At 41.6% G+C, this 14,656-nt stretch overlaps 1 protein-coding gene across 3 annotated transcripts in view; it reads right to left on the bottom strand.

The window, feature by feature from the left end:
- ESRRG (estrogen related receptor gamma) overlaps positions 1–14,656 on the bottom strand; it is a 598,949-nt gene that overhangs the window by 484,101 nt on the left and 100,192 nt on the right. The window contains exon 1 of one of the 3 annotated variants that reach the window (XM_049712389.1): positions 8,348–8,476. The exons of the other annotated variants lie outside the window; for them this stretch is intronic. The gene's annotated coding sequence lies outside the window, so the exon portion shown is untranslated. Of the gene's footprint in view, positions 1–8,347; positions 8,477–14,656 lie in introns of those variants that run through there. 3 annotated transcript variants of the gene reach the window in all.

Genomic DNA, 14,656 nt, shown 5'->3' with positions numbered 1-14,656 from the left:
GACGAGGTACACAGGTTTCTTTCCCTCCCCACCCCCCATCATTCTCTTTCTCTTTTCTCTCCCCTCCGAGGACAGGGAGGGCAGTTTCTGGGTTACCCTTCCTTTTTTTTTCCCAGAATTTTCTCAGCAGGCTACCAACATACTTTAAAAAGTAATTTATAGTTTTTTTTTCCCCAAAAAGATAACTGCAGATAGGATTTAAACACCATATGATATTTGCTTAAACTATCGAGACTATCTGTTTTAGTTAACAAATTTGTGTCATTCTTAGTCAGCAGATGCATATTTTTGTTCCTCCTACCAATTCTGCAGCAAAGCTAGTTAATTATCATCTTGGAATCTTGGGTAATATACTCAGAACAGTTGCCCTTACAGACATATTTAATAAAAACAAACATTGAGTGGGGACTCAGAAATGAGACCGGATTACTTTATCATCCAAGGAATAATCATTGTTCTACATTCTTCTTTCCATACCCTTTTACCACCTTTTTAGTACAACAGTATGGTCAGATCCAGGGCAGATTTGGAAAGGGGGAGACAAAAAAGGCAACTTCTGTTTAATTTTTGGTAAAGGCAAGATCCCAAAGGAAGCAAACCAGAAAGCCTGGAGCAAGGGTTGAGCTCAGGTGATGGAAGCCATAAATTCTTCTATAGTGATGTGGTTGTCCTGCAATTCGGAGGAGGATCTTGGAGGGGGCCTTCCTTTATTCTGGCTCTGGTCTCTACTTAGAGAAATCAATGATTCTCAGACACATTGGAAATAAGCATTGCTCATTAAAAAGGCACACACAGAATTCTGAAACTACTCACTTCAATACTCAACATTTCTGTATCCTGCCGCTCCATGTTTAAGCCTTGAGAGGAGATACCAGAGACACAGAGGTCTGGGATCTAGTCTCTTTGATTACAAAGAGCTATCCTTAACCTAAGAGATTCAAAAACAGGCAACTGATAGAATAAGGACTCAATATGAAAGCACCACGTTTGTTGAGCATCTACTGTATGCCATCCCCTGTAAGATTCTTTAGATATTCCATTTCAAGGAGCAGATTCCTGGGACAGATCACCTTAACCTCCTACCCCGAAAGCTCAACATCAAATCATCTTACCCTACAACAAATATTGCAAAAAGGACTGCTCTCCATGAGAGAGCCAACCATCTTTTGGAAGTTCGTTGGCTCTGCAGTTCTCACAGGGATGAAATCTACTTCAGAGCATGTCTTGCAATTTATCTAACACCAACTAATAGAAACATCCAATCCAAGATACTTGGAAAAGTGTATCCAACAAAATTGCTAGTGCTAATACAAAAAAGTATGAAGAAATTGTTAGGAACTGAAGATGTACAAATATTCAAGATAAAAATCACTTTAATAACTATAAATTAATACTCACTTTAAGCTATATTAGTATCCCTCAGTATATCCAAGCAGCAAATGCTCCTAAAAAGGCATGTACATGTGTGTGTATACCACACACATATTACTCCCCTCCCCCATCCACTCCAACACTCCCAGCTTAAAATAAAAAGAAGTTGGAAAGAAACTAGGATGCTACTCCATGAGGCTGTAAACGCTTAAGCTATTGGCTGAATCGCTAAACCATGTCAGTGCCATTGGCTGTTTCATTAAGCTTACCTTTGGCTGTTGTAACCTTCATAACCCAGCGTCTCCACTGGTCTAACATTTACACAGCAATATCTTTTTAAAGCAATAGGCTTCAGTGTTAAACACCTCTTAATTATGGGCTCACTGAACAAAGGTAGCATTCATCTCTTCATGTCACAAAGACAGTCAACAGCAGCGTTGGTGGCAAATTTATTTGTAGGAACCTAACTGCCATATAGACTCATTTTTATTACTCTTCAATAATGAGCTTTGTGTTTTGTTTTGTGCTTAAACGATGGATTGGACTCACATGAATCTGTCTTTCTTCCTTATTACTCTTATGACTTTCATAAGGAAGGAGAGTGTGTAGGCACGTCCCATTCTGTATCCTGCCTTAAATCAAGTGCACTAGAGGGGAAATAAGTGAATATGGATCTACCCCCTCTCTCTATTAGATTAATCACGGTGGACCCCAGAGGATATAGTATCTAGAGTGAAGATGAAATCATTAACTGTCCTATACTATGTTCAGTACTTTTTACATTTATATTCATAAAAGGGTTAAAGGCAATGGAATGTCATCTCTTTTTCTTTTACGTCTGTTTCTTGTACTGTTTAGAGAAATTCTAGGAATACTATTGAAGCAAGTATGTATTATTGGCTTAAATGTTTTTTAGGAGACACTTTCTTTGCCATCCTCCAGACTGGCGCATTTCCTCTGCCTCCTGCTAGGGAACTGGATCTTATCTGTCAAGCTCATAGGAGTCAAGTTCTAATGCAACCTAATGATATTAGGAGGAAAAATTATTACAAATTAAAGAGTACACAAACTAATTTTCCAGTGAGAATTATGCTTTTTAACCTAAGGAATGAGGTGGACTAGCTTTCTTGTTTGTTTGGTTTTGGTTTTAATTTTTTGGCTGCACTGCGAGGCATGTGGAATCTTACGTCCCCGACCAGGGATCGAACCCATGTCTCCTGCACTGGAAGCACAGAACCACTGGACCACCAGGGAAGTCCGAAGTGGACTAGTTTTTTAAAGAAAGTTTTAGCGACACTTATAGCTTTGATTTTACTTTATATTGGCAAAGCACTTTTTCAAACTCTTCTACATAGAATGTGAGAGCTGAAAAAGTCCTCAAAAAACTGAGAGTAAGTACAAGGCCAAGGTCCCACAGCTGGCTGGCACCTCTGCATCCAGCCTTCCTTCTTTTATGAACTATTTATTATGCCAGGTATTTGCAACCTCCTGACTTGCTGGGTGAGAATAATCAACGAACTGGAGGAATGAGGGGACTGAGACACTAGGGAGGTCAAGTTGTTTGCCTAAAACAAGGGATGGCAAGACTATGAAGTCCGTCCAAATCTGCCTCTCCCATCTTCCATCCTCCCATCCCCCACCTGCTTTTTAAAGTAAAGTTCTGCTGGGACTTGGCCAAGCTCATTCATTTACATACTTACCTAAGGCAGCTTTTGCACTACAATGGCAAAGTTGAAGAGAAACAGAAAACATTTACCATCTGGCCTTCACAGAACAAGTGTGCTGGTTGCCAGCCAGTTAGAGTTAAACTTGGTATTAAAACCCACATCTTCCAAACTCTTGTCACACAGGGAATAAAATGGCATCTATTCAAATGTGCTTCACTAATTTTACCAGGATCAAGAAAGATCTCCTGGACATCGTGGGCTCAGCTCTGCAAAGGCACATCCAATATCCGTCTTTTAATCTTCATCCACAGTTCGGACCCCGTGGCCAACCCCACGTTGGGCTTAGTTCCCCAACGCTGTGTGCAAGGCTAACTGCCAATCTCCTTGATGACAGGGCAGAAAGAGCCATCCTGGTGCATGAACCCCAAGCTGCTTCCCTAATGTACAGGTACCCTGCACTGAAAAGGAATTTTTTTCTGTGTAACCATTGATGAAGTGAGACCCTGTGGGCCATGTGGGCTCCTTGAACAAGTCCAAAGTCCTTTTCCTTTATTGTCTTCTCTCCTCCGTCTTTTTCTGGGGCTGATTAGGCTATGTGCTTAAAGAGGTGAAACACTCAGGGGGGTAAAGCCCACAGTGACCAAGTACACAGGGGCTGGAGCCTCTTTTCCTCTACTGGTCAGGTCTGAATAGCCAGCCCACCTTAGAGAAGAGAAGTCACCTCCCTGCTCTCTCTCCCTTCCCCTCTCCCTTCCCTCCTTCCTTTTCTCCTGGGAGCTAGCCAGGTATACTGAAGATGTAGCTTAGACTGGCCTGATTTTGACAATGGAAAAGTCCCTCTAGCGCTCCCCTTTCTCTGGCACTACCTCCTCCAGCCCCTCAGATCATGGTGGGGACGTCCCGCACGGGCCTTTCCTTGAAGGTGGTAAAGGTGTGATTCAGGACTGGCCTTATGGGCAATCAGCCTCTCCCTGGACTCCCCAGAGTTCTGCTTTGAGATCTGGCACCATACATACGTCCCAATACAGTATTACTTAGTCCCACTAGCCTGTGATTTGCCAGGATAAGTATCACTTTGGTGTTCTCAAGAGATGGAAAGCTCGGTCACAGCCAGATTCTTAGATTCTTTGGTCTTCGGGTCATGATATCAGGGAGACAATACAGGGTACAGTAGTGGAGCCAGAACTTCCAGATTCAAAGTCCAGAACCAGCCACTTAGCAGCCACTTGGCAAATCACTCAAACTCTGTGCCTCTGTTTCCTCATCTGGAAAATGGAGACAATAAGAGTCCCTACCTCACAGGAGTGTTGTGAAAACTAAATGGGTAACAGGTGTAAAGTACTCAAAACTATGACTGGCACCATAATAAGAACTACAATAAATGTTTCATAATTGGGATGAAAATTGAAATTTTGTTTTAGAGGATAACCATTACCAACACATTACACATAGTTGTCAGCTGTCCAATTTCAGAGAAAGGTTTAACAGTGATTTAATACACATGCATGTGTTTCACTGAGGCCCTACTTCTTTTTAAAGTAATCCCTAAAGCACCGTCCAGAACCAAACAATCCAGTATTTGAAATGTGTACCTCCCAAGGGAAGCTTCTAAAACATCACTTTGCTAAACCTGAGGACTTTTCCATACAAAATTATTATTTCCCCTTCTTTTCTTTCCACTCAGTTAAAGTCTAACTTTCTAGTCCCAAACCTCTTCTTTCATGAAGTCCTTTCAACAACCCCGTCTATCGGCTACTAAACCCTATTCTGTCTTGCCTGTTGGTGTAATACTAATGCCTGCCCTCTGTGTTACTCCTCCATGCATGGGATGATAACCTTGCTTAGTAAAATTCACTAGCTGTGACCTCCATGTCTGCTGATGGCTCTTATTCAAACACAGCCCTGTTGCCTAACTTTGGGTCGTGTGTGTTCAACTGTCTTACAGATAACTCCAGATACATGTCCCAAAGGAAGCTCAAACCTGACCAAATTAAACGCACAATTTTTAACCCAAATCTGTTCCATTTTTTATAACCCTCATAAAATGAATGACTTTTTAGGGAAAATATTAAGATTCTAAGCTTCCTGAAGGCAAAGGCTCAGTTTTACGTTTTTGTTTCCCCAGTGCCTAGCGCAGTGACCGACACAAGTAGGTGAGCAAGATAGGTTTAATGGTACTGAAGGGGGAACATGGCAAGATATTTAACCACACAGAACAATCAGCTTTTGCTGATTTTCCTTTCAACATTATTAGCTATGTCCAAAGTTAAACTGCAACTGAAAATATAACATCTTGATATATACAGATAGAGAATTCCATTATACATGCGCTCTAAACCAAGCTTCCTATAAGACTTTACAGGCTCCCCAAATTTCGAAAGGGCACACAGGCCCCATTGTTGTTGAGGATGATGATGATAGGAGTTATAACGATAGTGACCACTGATTAAGCGCTAACCACCTGTCAAGCACTGTGCTAGATGCTTCCCTATACGCTCTGCTTTACCCAGCAGGTCACTGCATCATAGCACCTCCTTCCTCAGAGGCTTCCCCTAATCACCACGTCTAAAGTAGCACCACTTGAATGTAAACTGGTGCAGCCACTATGGAGAACAGTATGGAGGTTCCTTAAAAAACTACAAATAAAACTACCATATGACCCAGCAATCCCACTCCTGGGCATATATCTGGAGAAAACTCTATTTGGAAAAGATACATGCACCCCAATGTTCACAGCAGCACTATTCACAATAGCCAAGACATGGAAGCAACCTAAGTGTTCATCAACAGATGAACGGATACAGAAGATGTGGCATACACACACACACACACACACACACACACACAATGGAATACTACTCGGCCATAAAAAAAGAATGAAATAATGTCATTCGCAGCAACATGGATGGACCTAGAGATTATCATACTAAGTGAAGTAAGTCAGACACAGAAAGGCAAATATATGATAACCCTTATGTGTAGAGTCTAAAAATAATACAAGTGAATTTATTTACAAAACAGAAACAGACTCACAGACATAGAAAACAAACTTATGGTTACCGAAGAGGAAGGAGGGGAGAGATAAATTAGGAGTTTGGGATTAGCAGATATACATCACTGTATATATTATAAAATAAACAACAATTTACCATATAGCACAGGGAGCTATATTCAATATCTTGTAAGAACCTACAATGAAAAAGAATCTGAAAAAACTATGTATGTATAACTGAATTACTTTGCTGTACATCTGAAATTAACACAATATTGTAAATCAACTATACTTCAATAAAAAAATTAATGGCTTACTAATTTTTTTTCAAACCAGAAATCAACCTTCAGGTCCTCCCATCTCCTCTTTCCTCATATCTAATGAATGACCAGTCTCTCTGAAGAGTGCTTAAGCATATCCCACCACTCCAACTCTGCAGGCACCATACCAGTTCACACCCACATAACTTTACCCAAGACTACTCCAATAGACTCCATTCTTGACCACTCCCCCAACCCTTCAATCCATCATGCAAGGCACTGCTTCCCTAACCTCAACTGGACCACTCCTCCAGAGTCTCACATGGCTTCAGTGGTATCCCTCACTCCTCCAGGTACACCCACAGCCCACTGCATGGTACACAATGTCAGTGGCAAGTCTGCCTGTTAAGTGAACAGTCTTGGTTCCCTCTCTTGCCTCCACTCAGCCATCTTCCATTGTGTACTCCAGCTCCATAGAACCAGTACAGTTTCCAAAACATCCCCCGTGCTCTCCTGTCTTTACACCCGTTCTTCTCTCATTTTGTAATGCCTTTTCTCACCTTGTCCATAGGAAAACTATTCTTAACCCATAAAATCTCGGCTCAAATGTTATGTATTTGCTTCCTTTCCTGACTATAATATGTATTGAGTACCTAGTAAGATCTAGCCAGATAACATGCTAGTCACTGGTTATATAGCCATGCCCATGAAAGCAATTCCCAAAGATGAGCTGACTTTTCCTCCATGTCAACCCTGGCCCCGATGCACCTTTCCATTACAGCAGGAACAGCATTACGTTGGAGTTACGGGTGTGTCTGTCTTTCCACTCTACCATAAGCACAATATTCAGTAAAATGTATGTTGAAAGAATGAAAAAGTACACTATGATGTCCCTTTGACTAATCTGTCCTCTGGTTTCATTGGATTTCTCAAAGGACATAATCGAATACAAGGCACAGTGGTCAACAGTAGAGGCTTCAGTGTCAGACAATCTCAGTTCCAAATTTGGTTCCACTACTCATTAGCTATGTGACCTTGGGCAGGCTACTTATCTTCTATAGAGTAGAGACAATTTTGGTCCCTACTTCATAGGGCTGTCGTGAGGACAGCCTCATGACAGGTAAATAACTCAAAACAGTACCTGGCACGAAATCAACTCTTCAATAAATGTTAACTATTATGATTTTACATTGAATACTACACACCTACATATATAAGAAACAACAAATTGTGAAAATAAACAGAAATTAATCTCTTAGTTCAAGTAGTCACTTACTCCACAATTTTCTACCTCCCATACGATTTCCAATTGGCTTGAACCTAAAGAGTTAAACATACAGACACACAAGCATTTTTCCCACTAAGGCTTGTCATCTGAGGATGAGGGTCGGGGAAGGCAATGCTGCTGGTTATGGATGTTAAATCAACAATTTTTTCTTACAACAAACCCCTGGCACCCTGTTCTCACCATGTCACGGCCTGTGACGACTTAGTGTCTCCCAAGCATGACCAAGCGATTAGCGGGGCTGTGTCTGTGCATCTCAACAGTAATGGGAGCTCTCTTTCCATTTGGCATGTATTGAAGCCTGAGCGCTTCACTGCCTCGTGCATTTTCAACTTGATGAATTCATTATTCCCCATATTTTTCTCCTCCCTCCTTCAGAGAAAACCTGTCCCTAAAAATGCCAGGATTTTGCCCCGGTTTTAAGAAAACGGGTGTTTCCTTTTAAACATGCAACCTTGACAGCAAGTCTGCGACAGCTTAGCTACACCCAGTACCACTTGAAGAAGAAGAAGAAAACAGTGAAACGTTAAATTCTTTAATACAAACCCCACAGTATCACCTTTCGCTGGAAAGAAAACACGCAGGTGTCAGTTGGGTATTTTCTAAGAAAAGAGTATTTTTTCAGCTCTGAAAAGGGACAAGGCTAAAGTTATTTGTCCTGGATGAACAACGATATGCTGGTCTCAACAGAAGACCTGAGAACTTATCTCTCACTGTTTGCTTTTTTTTTATCCCCCATAAACAAAGCCCTCCCCCACTCCCCCTGCCATACCTGGAGTGTATCCTTCCCCACTCCGGCCATACAGAGAGTGTCGGCTCATCCCGATGCTGTACTCATGGGCAGGGATGCAACTGAAGGGTGACAAGGGCAGTTTCTGCAGAGCTGTGGTTTTATAAAGTGCTTTCAGGAGAAAAGGGAAAGAAAGGAAATTATCCTAATGGAATAAAATCGTAGATAGCAGAAGAACACCTTACTTAAAACCGATCTGTGGCTTGCAAACTTATTCTTTTCAGCCATATGACTGGCTTTCAGTAGCAAGAGAATGTAGGAGAGAACTCTGTTCCACCATAAGCAACAGACAAAGAGGCTCTGCTGATATTTCTGAATCAAGACCTGGAGTTTAATGAGCAATAAGGACTCTGTTTTTATAATGGGTGACATCACGTGCACTGGCCTTTCCAGTGACCTGCAGATGCCTAGGTCACAATCATCATCAATGCTACCTTCACACACACAAGATAACATGAGCCATCAGAGAACTGCATTTAAGGGCATTAGGAAAATAGTTACAAGCACTGGCCCAGGAGTCAGGCCACCTGAGTCTGAAACCTGGCCAGCTCAGGGACCTTACATAGGTTGTTTAATTCTCTAAACCTCAGCTTCCTTATCTGTAAAATGGGAATGCTACTACACACCTGGTATGGAACCTGGTGATGAAACAAAGTAACACATGAAATATGCTTAGCACTTATTTAGCTATTATTAAAATTAGTATCAAACCCAGTATTGTTTTGTTTTGGTAATTTCCTGATATATCTTCAAATATCTCCTTTCTCAGGTATCATAGATCTTTCTGGATGAAGAGTTTTGTTGTTGTTAACTAAAATTTTTATTTTACCCAAATATGAATAAAATAATGCCTCTCTAGTGGACAGACATCCATTTTTTAAAGAATCTACTCCAAAAAAGTTGGTAATATATGACAGCAGTGCTTTTTTGCAACAAATACCAGATTGTGACAAAAATATGTCCTTCTATAAAATAATGTCAAAGAGATCCTGCCTGCTAGTTGGGTTTCTTACACAGAGCCAAGCCTTATCCCCCAGAAGGTGAAAATATCCCAAATGGTTATCTCCTCCACTAGGCAAAAAAAAAACAAAAAAAACAAAAAACATATCCTGCCACGCTTCTCAGAGGCACAACCTTGCTGTGGTCACACAGAGTCTGAAGATGACGCTTCAGATCTAAATATGGCATGGTTGGGGGGAGAGGGCTGGGAGATAATAGAAGGGAGGGTGGGCGGAGCCCATGGGCTATAAATAACCAAAGAGCATGACTACATTTAGAGCTTCCCAGTGTGTAGGGCTCCGGCAAATCTCCTGCTTTGTTTCCTGAAACAAAAGAAACAACGGCTATGTCCAGGTTTCTCTGAACCTCTGGCAGGAATATACTCTTCTGTATATTCTTTTCTTTTGAACAACTGGGAGCTCAAAATAAATCCTCACCAGCCCTTTAAGACCTTCTCATCCCCAAGCTGCATCCACACTACGTAGGGAATGACCCGCACACGCTCTCCAGGCACTAGCTTCATGCAAAATAACTCCCTAAACATAAAAGGTTTATCTGGCCAAGTCTTAACAAGCCGAGCACACCTTTCAGCTGCAAGTGTTTGTCCCTCTAACATCTTCAAGACGGATGCTCTTTACAGTGTTTTGGCAGAAATAAACATCTGTTTGGGGGAGGACACCTGATCATTTTAACCATTCCTATAATGGGGAAGTGCTGACTAGAGGAAATGTTTACAAAGATTCTTTGTGCAGAGAGGATGGCCCAGGTGTCTCTAAAATCGTCTGTTCAGCAAAAGCACAACCAACCAACATTGCCGCAAACCTCTGAGCTGTCTTCCTTCAAAATGTTTCTAAGCTCTACGCTACCAAAGAAAGTCCCTTAGTGAGCCCACCAGAGAATTCTGAATAATCCTGGGCTAGTCACACATACAATTTGGTGACTAATCTGTACTCCTGTCAAATGGAGAGGGGTCTATATGCATGTGGATTTGTAGAGTCCCAAGAGAAGTTCGGGTCCATAAACCAGTGAATGAATTCCATTAATACATATATGTGGCTTTTTCATCTGTGACATAAATGACGTTTTTTACACCCCTATTTCTGAATGTTCTTTATTAAATAATAAACTCAAGAAAAATTTCATACAAATCACCAGTGTCTGTAACGATTATTCCTTATTATTACAATGGCTTCCTCACGGGCAAAAGCGAGAGTCGAATTTCAAAATCATGGTGGAGTTTGCCAGGGTGGAAGCCTTTTATGACAGCTCCAGATCCCAAGGCTACTTTCACAAAACCGAATCTCTAAAAGATCACTTGGAGAGATCTGGGGACAATTCTGAACTTTAAAATGTATTTATTAGTACAAGAGGCTGATGGGGTAGGGCAAGAAGTCCTTTTGGACAGCTTTCTAAATCACCTTCTGGTTTTTCCCACCCACCGCAGGAAAGAGATTCTTGACCTCACAGATGCGCCTCCCTCAAAGAACCTCCACACCCTGGAAAAGCCTGGTAAGACTCAGAGGAATACGCTGGAAACTTCACCCTCAGACCCAGGCTGGAGAAGGAGGAAGCAGTTTCAATTTCTCCAAACATTTCAAAGGCCATGTTGCTCCCTTGACGACTGAATTCCAAGCTGTCTGGTCCAGCTTCCCCTTCCTGCTTGGAAATATCTTTCCAGTGCTAAAGGTTTGGAACTTCTGAGTGAGTGTGTGCTTTAATAAAATATGGGATTCCGTTACAATCCTATTTCCTCTTGAAGGGCAAAATCTAATTTCAGGGGAGAAAAGCATGTGAAGGAATCTCGAAGGTTTCTTCTAAGATTTCCATCTAGACCCAGCAGGCGAGTCCAGGTCAAGAGTTTGATGAGGATACTCATTTCCTATCTACCATATTTTTGCTATATGAGCTGAAGACCAGGACAGTTAGCCAAAGCACTCCCTGGGTATAGCAGAGGCCACCTTGCCCCTACCCCTTCCCTTACCAATTCCTGGCTTAACTGCCATCGTCTGTAGCTTTTTTGGGGTTTTTTTTGGCCAAGAGGCATTCTCTGGCGGCCATGATTGTTTTTGCCTGCTTGCCTGCATGGCAGTGATGATGTACCAGGGGATGAACATCCTATGGCAGCCCTGACCAATGAGTGACCGGAGAATTGGTGCACAAATATTCCATTTCCATCACCTATCACAGGGATCACTCTGAGGCCTCCCAGTTTCCCAGCAGGACTGAGATCTAGTTATAACTTCCTTGATAATGAAAACCTTTATTGGCTGCCTTCTCTTCTCTGTCTTACTTCCTTACCTTTCTACCAAGATTGCTTCTCCAATAAATTACTTGCCATTGAATCTTTGTCTTGGGGTCTGTTTCAGTTGGAATTCAAACTAAGTCTCTGAGATAGTTAAGTCTCTAGAAAGAAAACACATTTGGAAGAAAGTAAAGACACACCCAGAGTTGCATAATTACTACTGCATTACCTATTATAACCAACTCCAGGGCTATATGTGTCTATCATTATCTCTGTTTGAATAAGAAACTCGGGGGGGGGGAAATGACTTACCAATACGATTTAGGGATTCCATGAAAACTGTAAAGACTTTTTGGACTACCTGTGAAAGACTATTTTTTAATCTCACCCCGACTTCTGCCCACGATCCCTCATACTTGCCCTTTGCTTTCCTCACTGTAATTTTCAAGGCTCAGGCTATGCCTGTGCCCATGGACACAGGAACTAGGCAACAAGCCCACTGTCTCCCACCTCCTGCCTGCTTTACGGGGCTCAGCTTCCCCGTCTGGCTAGCACTTGGTTCTGGCCTCATTCTTAGCTGCTGCCCTTCTGTTTGAGAACCTCACCCCTCATATCCAGTGGGTTCTGATTTGATGGCTTGACTATTCAGTTCATACCTGTCTCCTCTTCTTGGGTAACTCTTTGTGTTTGGTAACCTCGTGTTTGTACCTTTCCCTGGCTCAGACTCTGGTCTCTACACTTGGCTACTCTTAGAATCTTCCCAGCTGACCTGTGCCTTTCAGAGAGCGGGATAAGACACTTCTGGACAGCCCTCCTGCTTATCCCTAGTAATTTACCACATGCTCAAGGGAAACGTCTATTATGCGTACTTATTCAGACAAAATGAATGAGAAGATAAACGTGCCTGCAGAACAAGGAAAAGCCTTCTATGCGTTTTTGCAGTGCTTCAAGTTTTCTCTTCTGCTAGCGTGAAGGCTAAGAGTAAACGGTAGCCCCTCAGTCATACATAGCCCTTTAACTGGAAGGGCAACAATCACACTTCTGCCACGAGATGTGAAAGGCAGAAGCTGCAGATGGAGTCTTTCTTGTCCACCTGAGTGTCTATTGTTTGTATTTAATTACTTGTCTGAAAATGGAGGAGTGGGTAATTTCTCTCAATGAGATGAAACTAAACATCAGATATGAGTATCTTTTTATTCACAAAGAGAGATTTATAGATTTATGTCATGTATCACCCTTTCTCCAGTTAAAATCTTTGTGCAATAGGTAAAACAGTGGTTTCAAAGATACCACCAATCAAAAAACTCAACTCAAATCTTTGATAACATGTATAGACAAGTGTGTGTTTAAATCCAGCACCAGATTTCCTTCATGCAGTGTCGCATTCCCAGTCATTATTCATTTATACCCAATAACTCAGCAATGGCTCACACTTTCCTTCATATTCAGAAGTAAAAGGTGTTCCTGCGGTTTTCTGCTTCCAGGCAGGATGTCTTGATTTTCATGGGTTCTACCTGTGCTTCAGTAGTAGATGTTTACAAGACATTCTCCACTGGAAAGAGCTGGTGAGAAGAAAGTTCTTCTGTATCAGTTATGACTGAGATGTTTGAACAGTTTCCTGAAATTTACCTTCCAAGAAAGGTGGTTTGGCTTTAACCTAGATGAATGGTGTGTGCAGGGGTGAAGTTCAGGGAGGGAAGACCTATCCTGAGCCCTTTATAACGACTCTTAGTTGAAAGAGTAATTGGAGTAGTTGGATGATTAACAAGCTATGTAAATAATCTACAGTAACATTAAGAAAATCTCTTATATCCAACAATTCTCTAAAAATTATGTGAACTCACAAAGGAATGTCACTGGAGATTTTTCCAACATGGGTCTACTCTTAGGTCAAACCATCCAGATTTTGTCCATAGTGTCAGTGAAGCATATAACCTGAAGGATAGCGTGAGAGGCAAAGACAATGTTTCTAGAACAGCAGGTATGTTGAATCAGTGTGTACCCCACACCCCGGAACATGGATGTTTTGCAATCTGTATCTATGAGTCTTAATGTTAAAGCTGAATAATAACACCCCTTATCCAATTTGCAAAAAATATTAAAAAATTAGTAAAAGTATACATATTTTAAAACAATCAATGAAATACTACTTACTAGCCTCGTCCCTATAGTTCCTTTAACATTTGGCCATAGTACCGCTTTCGTACGATAAAGTTTAGAAAGATAGTTAATTTCATGCATCACTACATCATGTGGTCCTACAGAGAGCATCAAGTTCTCTGCCATCTAAACAAATGTTAGAAACCTTGCTCTGATTTCACAGAGTTTTGACTGCTCTCCTGAACCTTAAGGGTTTTATTGTTGTTACTGTTGCTGTCATCAGCCATCATTGCTACAATTCATGAATTAAGTAAATATTCATAGGGAGTCTACTCTGCACCAAGCACTGGGTCTACAAATGTGAACAAGAAGTTCCTGCCCTCACAAGGCTTACACATCTAATGGGAGAGACAGCCAAGGAATATGCAAATGCATACCCAATAGGGAACTACAGAATAGGATTGGGTAGGATAGGATAGAGTAGGGTAGGTGAATAGAACAAAATGTTCCCCTGAAGACCAAAAAGCAGAGAAAGGAGGTAGAGTGTGAAGAGCAGTGGTTAAAAGCTGTACTGAGCAGGACCTTATGGGGCCTTCCCAGGACAGACCCCCCCCCCCCACCATGTCCTCTGCCTGCCTCTTGTCTGTAGAAGAACGTTAGCCTGCCAGGCTTTCCCCAAGTTCCAAAGAATAAATATAGGCAGAGAAATGAGAAAATGCAGAAGCAGAGGAGAACAGTCAAGAAAGACAAAATAATAGTTTATCCATTAAACAAAGTCCTTTAGTTCCTCCTCAAGAGCTATAGATAATATTCTGAGCCATATCCTTGAGCGGTTTTGCATATACTGAAACCAAAACCAGGTGGAAGAAGTTAACTGTATGTTGCCCACAAGCATGGAGACCCCAGACCGTTTGGAACCAGAAGGTTGATGATGTTGACTCCCATTTACC

Source organism: Orcinus orca, chromosome 1 (genome assembly GCF_937001465.1).
Source record: "Orcinus orca chromosome 1, mOrcOrc1.1, whole genome shotgun sequence".
NCBI lineage: Eukaryota > Metazoa > Chordata > Mammalia > Artiodactyla > Delphinidae > Orcinus > Orcinus orca.
This window is presented reverse-complemented; position numbering and strand designations above follow the sequence as displayed.